The sequence below is a fragment of the Chamaea fasciata genome, unplaced genomic scaffold (genome assembly GCF_029207755.1).
Source record: "Chamaea fasciata isolate MVZ Bird 193981 ecotype frontalis unplaced genomic scaffold, bChaFas1.0.hap1 SCAF_4, whole genome shotgun sequence".
Taxonomy (NCBI): Eukaryota; Metazoa; Chordata; class Aves; order Passeriformes; family Sylviidae; genus Chamaea; species Chamaea fasciata.
Genome location: NW_027094089.1, coordinates 49,867,252 through 49,879,618, shown reverse-complemented (window position 1 = coordinate 49,879,618; position 12,367 = coordinate 49,867,252). Strand labels below are relative to the sequence as shown.

At 45.6% G+C, this 12,367-nt stretch overlaps 1 protein-coding gene across 2 annotated transcripts in view; it reads left to right on the top strand.

The window, feature by feature from the left end:
• The window catches only part of CORO2A (coronin 2A), a 67,257-nt gene that overhangs the window by 27,011 nt on the left and 27,879 nt on the right, over positions 1 to 12,367 (top strand). The window lies entirely within an intron of this gene.

The window sequence follows — 12,367 nt, the reverse complement described above, 5'->3', positions numbered from 1 at the left end:
GTATTGCTGGTCCTCCTTGGCATGCAGAAACTAATCCAAAAGAGGTACTTCTCACAGGGGGAAAGGAGATGCTTTGATCCCCATTTTGCCTTTAGAGAACCATGGCTGCACATGGATGTTTGTTGGTGTGCAGAGCAAAACCCAGTGTAGGCAGAAGCGTGAGACTGCCTGGTCTGCAGAGAGCTGCAGGGTTGCACAGTGCTGCAGGCCTGACTGTCCACAATAAGAATGGCAAGACTTAGTGCAGCCTGAGAAGGTAGGCTGTGACAGGAGGGGTTCTCTGGCTCACTGATTCTGAATCTGGGCTCCTGGGTGTTGCTCCAGATGTCCAGTTACAGGTGAGGTAGGAAGTCTTCTCTTGCTGCAGATAAGGCTTTCTTGAGTGATCTGCTAATGATACAGACGCTTGCTGTGCTGAACATGGAGCTTGTGTGTTGGAAAAACCTACTCCCAGAGCCCCAGGAGAACAAAAGCTTGGAGATCCTGATGAACTTGCACCTCTTGCAGTCTGTGAACAACAAGCACTTTAATGTCCTGCATGCAGCCCAATCTGTGGATCCCAGTGGGTTTTTGGGATGCTGGGTGCTTAGCCAGTTATTTGCTGCCTAAGGGATGCCCTGTGATTAACTCAGCAGTGCAGTCCAGTCTGCTGGGGTTCACGGCTTCCAGCCACACTGGATTCTTCTAGGGAGAAATGCAGAGCCCTCCCCAAGCCTGGTTAAATTCTCTGTAACATCAGGAAGGGATGAGTGGACTACACTCATGAGTGGACTATGGTGGGGCAGGTAATGTTGGACAGTGATCATGGAAGATGTGTGGGGACCCCAGTCAGTGTGAGCTGCAGCACACACGAAGAGCTGTCTGAAATTAACTCAGAGCAATTAACAGGTTTTCTTGGAGGACTCTCCAGAGGATGGAGGAGATTGCTGAACTCTAGACACAGGGAGGCTTGAGCCTCTGTATAAGGAGGACATCAGAACAAGAAGAAGAAGTGGAACACATGGGAGAAATAATGAGATGAAAAAGGCAGCATGAGCATGGTGAAACCAATCGTGTCAACGCTCTGATTTCATCTTCTAGAGGGTGGTAAGCCCAGTGGATGTGGGATCATTTATCTTGACTTTAGAAAAATGTTATCCCATACAATTAAGATAAGGGAATATGCACTATGTACATCTGTCTGTTGTCAGGTGTATGTAAATCTGGTGAGAGAATTATGAAGAAGAGCTTACATGACAGTTTGATATCAGAATGTGAGGATTTATTGAGACAAGAAGAATTTTGCAGGGTTCTTCCTGACGTCTGATGCTTTTTGTATTTTTATTAGCAATTAGGACAAAGGAATAAACTATAAACAGGAAACCAGGAGGAGCAGGAAGCCTGCAAAATGACAGGGCTCTGGTTCGAAACTGCCTTGATGAACTGAAGTAATGGCATGGGAAAATTGAGATGAGGTTCAGCAGAGAGAGGTTTGGGTCTTCAAATATTGCAGTACCGTCAGACCCAGTGCAGTTCTGCAGAAAATCATCCAAAGGCTGCATCTAATTCTAACATCACCCAGTGACATGCTGTAAAAAGAAAATGATAAAAATGAACTGGAGAGTGTCTGGTAAATTTTACAGGAAGCCTTGGATGGTTCTGTCCATCCATGTTAGTGTAATAGATGTATTCTGCCAGTTTTAGGTGCAGCTGCTCTGGTAAAATGCAGATGAGCCAAAAAGAGTGGAAGCAAGGAGGACAAATTCATCAGCTGTTCAGAAAACATGGCTGACAGAAGGAGAATGAGGTAAAAACCAAGGAACACTGGGAAGCTGTGTGTAAGCTGTGGAGGAAAGCTTGCTGCAGTAAGAAGGGTAGAGTCTTTTGCTTGTGATCTGGCTAAATAGAATAAGAAGGAAGGGACACTGATTGCACAAATGGAGATTAAATTTTGACAGCGGAGAAAAGCTGCATAATTATAAAGGCAGCGGTCTGCTGGGTTAAGTTTAGCAGGATGATGATGGTCTCTCCATTATTTAAGAATTTTGGAAAAAGAGTCCTTCGGGGAGAATGTAGAAAAATGAATTAGAAGGACAGGAAAAAGTATGGACTCACAAGACCTGTGATGATCTGCTTTTGTTCCATGAATTTTTGCTTCCTGGAGGACATGTAGGTGCGTATACAGAGTAGTAAAAGTCTATTTTGAACTTAAGCCTGCAGCACTCAAATGTAGGTGTTTCCCATTTTTCACAAACCACTTACCCATTTAAGGACCTTCTTGCTAACCTTATGCTGTGGTGAGGAACTGTCATAGTAGTGGAATTTGAATATACCATGTCATGGTGATTTTGGGTTTTGTTAGTGCAGTTTGGCTTGTGAAGCCTGGCAAGGCTTTGCAAAAGCTAGACTGACTCTCCATCTTTCTCACTTTTATCTGCGTATCTATCATGTTCCACTTTTTACTACTTTGATGTAATTCTCCTTTTCCCAGCCTCCCCAGAAAACCTTCTCATCTGCCTGTTCCTCATCTAGTTGGTCTTGAATGAGAGAGTTTACACTGGGTTCCAGCTATTTTTGTTGCTTTACATCATTTGTTTGAGTTTCTGCTTCTCCTTAGCATGGCCCACATGACGAGTCCCTCGCAGGCAGTGTTGTGTAACAGGGATATCTCCCATCTTCTTCACACTGAAAGTTCTGATCCTTTCACTGTACCTGTTCAGGATCCTCACCCAAGAGACCAGTGCAGATTTCACAGCATGGCTGAGGGTGGAGGCAGCTCTGGAGTTCACCTAGTCCAGCTGCCATCTCAGAGCAGGTTCAGGATGTTATCTGGTTGGGTTTTGAGTGTCTCTAAGACTCCACAGCCTCTCTCAGCACCTTGTGTCTGAGACAGGCAGAATGTGTGACCACTCTCAGAGTCTAAAAGTTCCTTTTTACATTTAACTCTCTGATCAAGCTCAGGCTGAACTGCCTGTGGTTCCCCAGCTCCTCTGTCTTGCCCTTTTGAAGGTAAGGGTGATGCATTCTTCCAGTCCTCAGGGGCAATACTCCATTGCCATGAGCTTTCAAAGAAAACCAGGAGTGACCTTGCAACAAGAAGGGCTAGCTTCTTCAGCTCCTGTGGGTCCATTCCATCAGACCCTTGTCCATATCCAATCTTTTTAAATGTTCCCTGACCTGATCTTCCTCACGCAAGAGTCAGTCTTCCTTGCTTTGGATTTTCTGGATCTCTCAGGGCTCCAGGGTGCCTGAAAGCTGATCTTAGCAGTAAAGACTGAGGTGAAAGAGGCATTCAGTGCTCTAGTCTCAGTGCCCCTCCTGCTTTTTCTAGTGCTCCTTAGCAACAAACTTCCTCATTTGTGCTTGGAACTACTTTGAGACACAACAGAGTTACAGAGTTACACATCAGTGCAAAATAAAAGTTTCACATTTTCTTTAAGAAAGGAGCTGAAAAGCTGGAGATCTGTTGTGGTACCTGCATCTCCCTAGTGCACCAGTGAGCAGCCTCCTCAGTACCAGAAAACTGGAAGGTGGTCCATGGTGTACCGTTGCCAGGTGTTGGAATACATTATTTGTTAAATGTTTGTCTCCAAGATTAGTTCTTAGCAATATTTTCTCCATAGACACAGCAGTGTATTTCACACAGCCTTACCCAAAAGCTTTCACAACCCAAGTCAAAGAATGCTTAAAATGAGAAGGGACAGCAAGACCCTTTCATCACGAAATTTGGATAGCTGTATTGAGGGCTTGGCCTTGATTTGTTGATGTACCTTCTCATGGGAAGATCTAACAAGTTGTCACCGAGCAGGAGGGGACAAGAGCATTTGCCTTTGTGATAAAGACCTTCCTCATGGGGAAACAAGAGCTGCTAGTAGGTTGAAATGAGTGTTGTGTCAGACCAATGAAGCAAAAGGATGTCTTGTAAAAGCCTCCACCCACTCTTCCACCAGCCTGGCAGTGCAGTAATTCCATTGGTGTTTTGAGGGGTCTCTTTTAGTTTCTTAGCAGGCTGAAAACCAGGGACTGCCTCCCCACCTGCCTGGTGGTGCACAGGACTTGGTATTTTGGAGTACACGCATGTAATTAGTAACTCTGTGATTGAGAGAGTCACAAGCCCAACCCCACTGGCTTCCCTCTGAGTGCTGGCAAGTCCTCTCTGGAAACACGAGACAGTACTCCCTGCTCCTGAAGGTACTCCCTACTCTGCTGGTTCTCCAGGTCATGCATGGAGAATGTGGGCAGAAGTCTGTGAGGATAGGTCAACCTAGGGAAGGTGGTGCATCAGGAGAGTGAGGGAGTATTCCTTCTGGGATTTTGGAGATTGCAGCTGGAGAAAGCTGTGGCCATACTGGTTTCTCTTAGCCACAGAGTTAACTCTCATGTGTGATAAAGCTGTCCCTTGCTGCTGCTTCATATGAAAGGGAAAAGAGGAGAATGGGATCAGGACGAGGTCTGGTTAAATCACCTGGGACTGATATTGGTGTGGGGATGAGCAAATGATGACTGGACTGTTCTTCATTGGGCTGACTGCTCATGCCTGAGCCTGGTCTGTGTTCGCACGAGTCTGTCCTGTCTTCCAAAACCTTTCCGGGATGAGTGCATGCTACTTTAAGAAAACTACACCTTATTACAATACTTGATTTAGCAAGAGCGATGTGTTTCCCACTCTTCTGTTTCTAATGAAGCCCTTTTTGTTTCCATGATAGCTGGTGGCAAATAAGGACACATGGAATGGGAAATTGCACTAATTGCTTGTACTAAAAGGTGACATCTGCAGACCAGTACAACAAACAGACACCTTTCTCATTTCTTGCTTGCTTTATGATCACTATACTCCTATCAGGGTTGCAGCCAGCAACCATTTCTCTGCACAAGGCAAGAAGAAAGGGTGAGGAATGCATTTGAAGCAGTGTGAGGTTGAAGGTTTTGAAGCTGTCGGGAAGCTAGAAGTACCTCTGCACACTGTTTTTTCAATGCCTGTCTCTCTGAATGCTCTTGCTTAACTACAGGGGCAGGATTGCAGTACCAAGTCCTGGGGGGAGAGATCTTTGTGCTGTGAAAGAAGCATTAATAGCATTATTCAGAGTAAACACAATTATGTGATGTATTTGTGTTTGCCAAAACTGCCCCAGTCTAATTGTGTGGACCTGGGACTTAGTTGTCTTAGTTGATTAGTTAGCTGTTAAAGCAGCCGTATCCCAGTGAAGGCACTTATGTGTGAGTCCTGCTAGTGTGTCCCATGCAGGTGACAGATGTCTTCTGCAGGATGTGTAAGACACATTAACCTTGCTAGTGTGAGGTATGTATTGCACTGCAGTGCTTCCCTGATCAGAGCTGTGCCCTGCGCCCTGATACTGACTAGGTAAGAGCAGAAAGTTTTGGAGCAGCCTGCTTAGCAGATGTTCCTCCGCCAAGATTCATCAGGAAGCAAGCTGCAGCAAGAATCACACCTCTCTGATCAGGAGAGGAGACAAGATTCTGCTTAAAGCAGAGAGACACTGAAACCAGGACCCTGTGCCTGTAAAGAATGTAGAAATGTGCAAAGAATGCAGAAGCTTGGTTTGGGAGCAAGTAGCACGTCTTCCTGCCTCAATATAAATCTGTTGAGGGGAAAGCAGAATGAGGAGAGGGGAAGTACTTTTTACAAACCTCTCTGGTAGAGTTTGCTCCTTATGGAGCCACGTCATGTAATTTACAGTGTGTATAGCTGGCTCTGAGGCAGAAAATCAGCAGTATTTAATGATAGAGTAATTGCCTTATTTAAAATGATGTGTTTAACTGTTTCTTTTCTATAAGTCCTGGGGTACTGGGAATGGGGATGTATCCCCTATTTCCAATAAATAGCTGGGTGTTCAGTGTGAGGCAGTACTGAAGCTGACTTCATGTACATCTTGTCATCTGGATGTAAGCATTGTCTAATTGTCATTGGCAGAGACAAGATAGCTGAAACGGTTTTTTGAGTCTCCCAGAGTGACTCTTCTTACCTTCTGGCATCAAGTTACCTTACTTACTTTTAGATGGGGAGGAATGGATTTTGAGAGAATAAGTGGCGTGGAAGAAAAGTGGAGGGGAGGAGAGAGATTTTAGCAGAACAGGAGAAGGATACGATGGATGAAATGATGGATGATTTCAAGAAAGAAGGAGAGAAGGGGCCAGAGAAAATAATGGATCTAGGCAGATTTTGGGAATGACAGTGATTCTTACTTCTGTTTGATTTTATTACTTGGAGCTGAGTGCAGGTAAAGATTTTATTTCATGGTCTGGTGGTACAGAACTGAGAAGAGGATGTGTGTCTGCTCAGGAGTTTTCTAGCTGTATATCCTTGTGCCACTTCTCATCTGCTTTTTTTGCATGAGGCTGAAAGTTTGAATCTCTGTGTCTTCTCCTTGTTTGCTTGCAAACAGTTCTCTCAAAAGACTTTCAAGGCTGTCCCTATGGGTTTTTTGGCCATAGAAATATCACTTAAAAATGGTTAGGCTGAAAGGGAAGGGGCATTACCAATGCAAGTTTAGCATTCCAAAGGAGAAAGTAAAAAGGGAAACAAAGTTTTAATGACATTTGAGATTGAAATGCTCATGGTAACTTTCAAAATCCCCCTTATTAGCATTTGCATTCCTTCTTTTCTCCTCTTTTTATCTCTTTTGACCCTGCATACAAGAGAAGAAATGAGGGCAAAGTGTATTTTTTCTCTGTTGGTCTCTCTGCTTTTCAAATTACCTCTAACTTTCAAGGGATTGAGACCTCTGAAAAGTCTTTCAGAACATTGAATTCTCTTGATTCCCTGGCAGTAAGGACACAGAAGAAAGTCCACCTTGTCAGGCTAGATCACCTGAACGTCTGAAGTGCTTTTCAGATGGCAAGTAAGAGGTGTAGGTAAAGTCTGGAAACCAGCCTATGAACAGTATAAAACAGTGCTTAAAAGACTTTTTTGGTAGACTGTCATGTGTATGTGCTTTCCCCTGGAGTGCACTGGGACTAGGTTTCCAGAGGTTTGGCTGCATTTCAGCCTGCATCTCCCAATGCCAGGGCAGCTTTCATGCAGGAATACAACACCAGACATGTGGAGAACAGGTCTCGAGGAGAAGGGAGACTTGCATGAAGCTTGAGAGCGTGAAGCAAACATAACCATTATTAATTCATTGGCACATGTTTCTACTCTGTTCAGAGGTGTGCTGCACAAGAGAACAGAAAACAATGATTTGGCATGGGGCATGTACCATGCAGATGATGGATCTGTGCAATGGAACCATTGTGCGCTATGTACTGGGAGGCTCTGAGCCCAGGTGTCTGAGGAGTGTGAGCATATTATTGTGGGTTTGGATGGGGAAAGGGTACAAGTTTGTCTCTTCAGGAGACAATGTGCCAGATTCTGGTCTCTTGAAGAGCTCTGTCTGTTCTTTAATTGCTGCAATGGTGTTTCACAGATTTCACAGAATATTCTGAGTTGCAAGGCACCCACAACATTCATCAAATTCAGCTCCTCAGTGAATGGCCCATATGATCCAGAGATCAAGAGCAGAGACAAGCAGTCTGTCCCTCTGTTGCTTACCTGAAGGCAGACAGAGCTGGAGAGCTTTCTGTTAGAATTTACAAACTGTTACTTGGACTAAAAGTACTTCATTGGCTTGAGTGCTTCTTCTGCAATCCACACAGCCTTTATGTACCCTGCTTCCATGCCAAGATAGTCTTGTGGGAGACTCAAAAGACTCATCTGATGTGATGCTCTACAGGCAGTGATCTTGTGGTTTCACAGGCTTAGTTTGTATGAAACTTGTAAAAAGGGTTTGAATATCTTACAGGTGATGGAGTAAAAGGCCTGTTGGTGTCACTGGAGTCAGCTGTGAGCCTCCTCCCTTCACAGCCTTGAATCAGAGAAACAGTGACAGGTGTTGGTGAGAGGGATGGAAGGCGTCAAGGACTTGTGCCTTGATGAATGTGTGTTGGGCATGCATGCTGGGTGCCACCAGAACTCTGCTATGCAAGGGGTGTGGAGAGGGTGCTGTTTGTGTCTGGAGCCAGCATGCTCCCACAGGAGATGGGTGCTGGGGTGGGCCATGGGCAGCTCTGGGCACGGAGAAGAGCTCTCTGCAAACAGGGAGATGATTTCCAGCCTGGTTAGCTTGAAAACCTTTTTGGTGCCAGAGACCTCAGGCACCTTCCTGAAGGAACTCCACGGGGCCTTGCCAAGAACAGAAATTTCTTGAGCTCACTGGACTTGTTCAGCTCCTGTGAGTTCTCCAGGTGGTGTTTTGTACCACTTTGAATGCTTTTATGTATCCATTTCCTTCCTTTACCATGATGTCATGTGATCTCTGCTTTTGAAAGTGCTGCCTCTTTTGCTCACCGTTATCTTCAGGTCTATATCTGGATGGGGTGGTCTTGTCCCTCTACAAGTCCTTTTTGCAGTCTCACAAAGTTGCTGAGGTTAACCTCAAGGAAATAGGGTCTGCTTGTTTTTACAGTGCAGTGGAAAAGGTTTCAGCTCAAACTCTGCATCAAACAAACAAACTGACATTAAACTTCTGGCTTTCATCTACTGTTATATTTGCTTTCATCTACCATTATACCACTCTTAATAGTAACCCTAAAGTGTGGTATCTTTAAAAGGAGCTACTCTGGCCAGTTAATGGTTGGAATCATGGCCATTACTAAACAGCTTTAATTGCCACTCAGCTCTTGGTACCATAATGAACAGATTGTTCTCAAGTAGCTACTGAGTAGCCAAAATTTCAATTTTTCTCAAGTAGCCAAAATTTCAATTTTTAACATCCAGGACAAAGCAGCATTCAGCTGGATGTTTGTCTTGGTTTAGGAAGACAGGTATCTGCTAGGTAAAATTACAATCAGAGGCTCTTTGGCAAAGATTTGGGAAATAGGAATAGCAGTTCTTTACTAGTATGTAATACAAAGCAAACAAACACACAAAAAAAAAAAAAACTTTCCCCTCCACCAAACAACTACAGCATTAATGACAAACGACAACAGTACCAAGAACCTTGAGGACTTTGTTTCACAAAACCCAGGGCAGTTTGGTTTCGGTGTCCCTGCAGGATCCTCAGAGCACCAAGCTGGAACAGTGGAAAAGTCCCGGGCTGGTAGCTGGGATGGCAGGGTGTCCCGGCAGGCAGGGGCAGGATGTCCCAGCAGCGCAGGGGGTGCAGGGTCACGCTGCAGCAAGAGGAGCAGCGCCGAAGAAGGTCGAAGGCGAGGCAGAATAGCGGCGGCCCAGCTTCTGCTCGGCGTGCTTTGCGGCGGCTGAGATCCTCGAGGAGCGGCCGACACGCGTCTCCCGAACGCCGGAAGCAGAAAAGCACGCAGCTGCCTCAAGCTGTGTCTTTTACCTGCGTTATCTCCCCCTTCCACCTTTTGTCCATCTCTTTGTTTCAGCCAAGCACTCTCAAGTATCCAACACCCGGTCCCCTTGGCAACCCGTGGGGAAAAAATTCCCCAGAGAAAGAAGGAACAAACCCAACCCCCAACAATGTTAAAAATTAAAAATTGAAATTTTGGCATTAAGTACTGCAACTGAGAATTGCTTAAAATGGAGATACTGGGTGCTCTTCTGAGTGGGTTAGTGCAGCCAGGATGAGTGGGTGGGTGTACAGCCCTGCCACACTCCGGACATAGCAGACTTATTGCACATATAATTAAAATTATTATCTGATTTCTCTTCCATCTCTGTGAGTCTGTTTTCTGTCCAGATCAGGAGCAGCTGTAGCTCCGTTGTCATTGCTAGGCTTTTATTGAATCTGCCTGGGAAATGCCAGGAGAGATTAATGCCATTCTCTCTCCCACTCCTATGACTGATGAAAGTTTTGCTGCTGCCTAATTGGAAACTTCTTTGATGCAGTTAAAACACATGCCTTTTGACTCTCTTGTCTCCCCTAGACTTTGAAAGCAGATGATTTATATCCTCCTTGTACCAGCTTGTTCTGTGTTTGAAGCCTACTGTCATGACTTCCCTCCTTCATCTCCACCCCAAAGTTTTTAGGATTTCTTAGCAGATCTCACAGCTCTGATCACTGGTCCATACAGCTCTGCTCTGAATTCTCCTCTAACTGTCTGGCACTTCCTCAAGAGCAGTGCCCAGAGCTGAGGTCGTTTGTCTAGTGTTCATGTTGCTGATGACTGAAGCACAAGCTGAACATAAATCCCAGTGCAGGCCAGTGCAGTATGAGCACATAGTATACAGCATGCTCGTGTCTGCACACTTGTTACATGTCGTTTCTCTCCTAGAAATACAGACAACTCATGCCATGACTTGGTACTTCAGCACAAAGCCAGTCTACCTCATTTCTTGCTTGCTTTTTCAGAATAGGGAATATGCCTGGAAGGAAAGAAAATACTTGGACAACATCAGGGTTGGTAAATGGTGGGGTTGTTCAGCCTTTTCCCTTGTATAAAGTCAGTGAAAAATTGTCACCAACACTAAGCTCATTGTTGAATTGGGATGGGTGGCAGCAGACACTCTTGTCTCCAAAAGAGTTACGATGCTGAGCTCTTGGGATCCATTTGGCAGGTTGGGGCTCAGTACCTGACAGTCCTGTTCTGTGCACCTGGGAAATAGAAAATTAGTCACCTTCCTGGCAATCAGCAGCGGGATGTATGGAAGTCCTGGCTCCCAAGTCTTCTGGTGCCATCATAGCTGCAGATGTGCATGTCTATTCACAGGGGAATGAGGCAAGCTGTGCTTCATAGCTGCGTCTTTCCTGGGATGACATGGTCACACTGCCTGGCTGTAGTTCCCTAGGTGAGCAGTATGAGAGATCTCATTGCTGCCAAAACACTCCAATTCCGCTCCTTTCACATTGTGACCCCTACCATTTGTGCTCTTTTTAACCCATGCAGATACTTTCTATGATCTGATATGCTCAAGTGCCTTGTTCCAGTTTTTGGATGGGTTTTGCCATTGTTGTTGTCTTTTGCTTGTTTGTTTGCTTGTGTTTTCATAATACCTATCCTCCCCCGACACTAATTTTCTGCTCAGAGTAAGAGAAATCATCTTGTGGATGGGGCTGAAGGTGCCAGACCACAAGCAGTCCAGGATTGTGTCACCTCCTAGCAGTGTGTGGAGCCGCACCCAAGAACTGGTATTTGTAGGAGATAAGGTGCCCATCAATCTTCTTTCAAGCCTTTCCCAGGATGTAAGGAAAATAATTTCCTGGTGTGCTCCCTACACTGCCAGGGATATAAAAAACACTTAGGATATCAATGATGAGAAATGGTAGAATAAAATGTTGACAAAGATTTGAGTTTTTTACACTATTAGGGCTGACTCTGCTGCTGTGAGTCTTTCACAAAATACTGTGGTGCCAGAGTAGAGGGTACTCTGAGTTTGATCTGGATTAAGCTACCATATGTCTGGGTTTCCTCAAACATATTTCACTTTTTCCATGTCGTTATTTTGTCCAGGACCAAGATAAATTCATCCAGAATTCACAAATGTCATGCATGTTTGTAGTGGGTTGACCCAGGCCAGATACCAGGCACCCACTAAAGCTGCTCACCCACTCCTCTCTGCAGCTGGATGGGAAAAAAAAATTTAATGAAGGGTTCCCAGATGGAGATTAAGGAAGGGGGAGTGGTCATTCATCAAATAGCACCAGGGGCAAAACAGGCTTAACTTAGAGATATGAAGTGAATTTGTTGCTAACAAAATCAGAGCAGGATAATGAGAAGTAAAGTAAACCCTTAAAAACACCCTTCCCCACCCCTCCCTTTTTCCAGCTCTACCTCCTACACTAGCAGTGCAAGGAGACAGGGAGTGGGGGTTATGGTCAGTTCATCACCTGAGGATGCTCCCACTGCTCAGGGAGAAGAGTTCTTCACCTGCTGCACCCTGGGGTCCCTCCCACAAGAGACAGTTCTCCATGAGCTTCTCTGATGTGGCTCCATCTCACCAGTCCCCCTCAAACTGCTGCAGTGTGGGTCACTCTTCCACGGGGTGCAGTCTTCCAAGGACAGGCTGCTCCAGCCTGGGAGCAGGGCCCTTCTCTCCACAGGTTTCTCATGGGGTCACAGCCTCCTCCAGGCACCCACGTGCTCCAGCATGGGCACGTCCATGGGCTGCAGGTGGATCTCTGCATCCCCCGTGGATCCCCATGGGCTACAGGGGCACAGCTGCTGCACCATGGGCTGCACCACAGGCTGCAGGGGAATCTCAGCACCAGTGCCTGGAGCACCTCCTGTCCCTCCTCCACTGACTTTGGTGTTTGCAGACTCGTTCTTCTCCCATGTTCTTTCTCTGCTTTTCTCTGGTTGCAATTACAACTGTGCAACCCCTTTTTCTTTTGAATTCTTCTTAAATATGTTATCACAGAGGAGTTACAATAATTTCTAATTGGCCAAGTCTTGGCCAGCAGCACTTCCATCTTTGGAGCCACCAGGG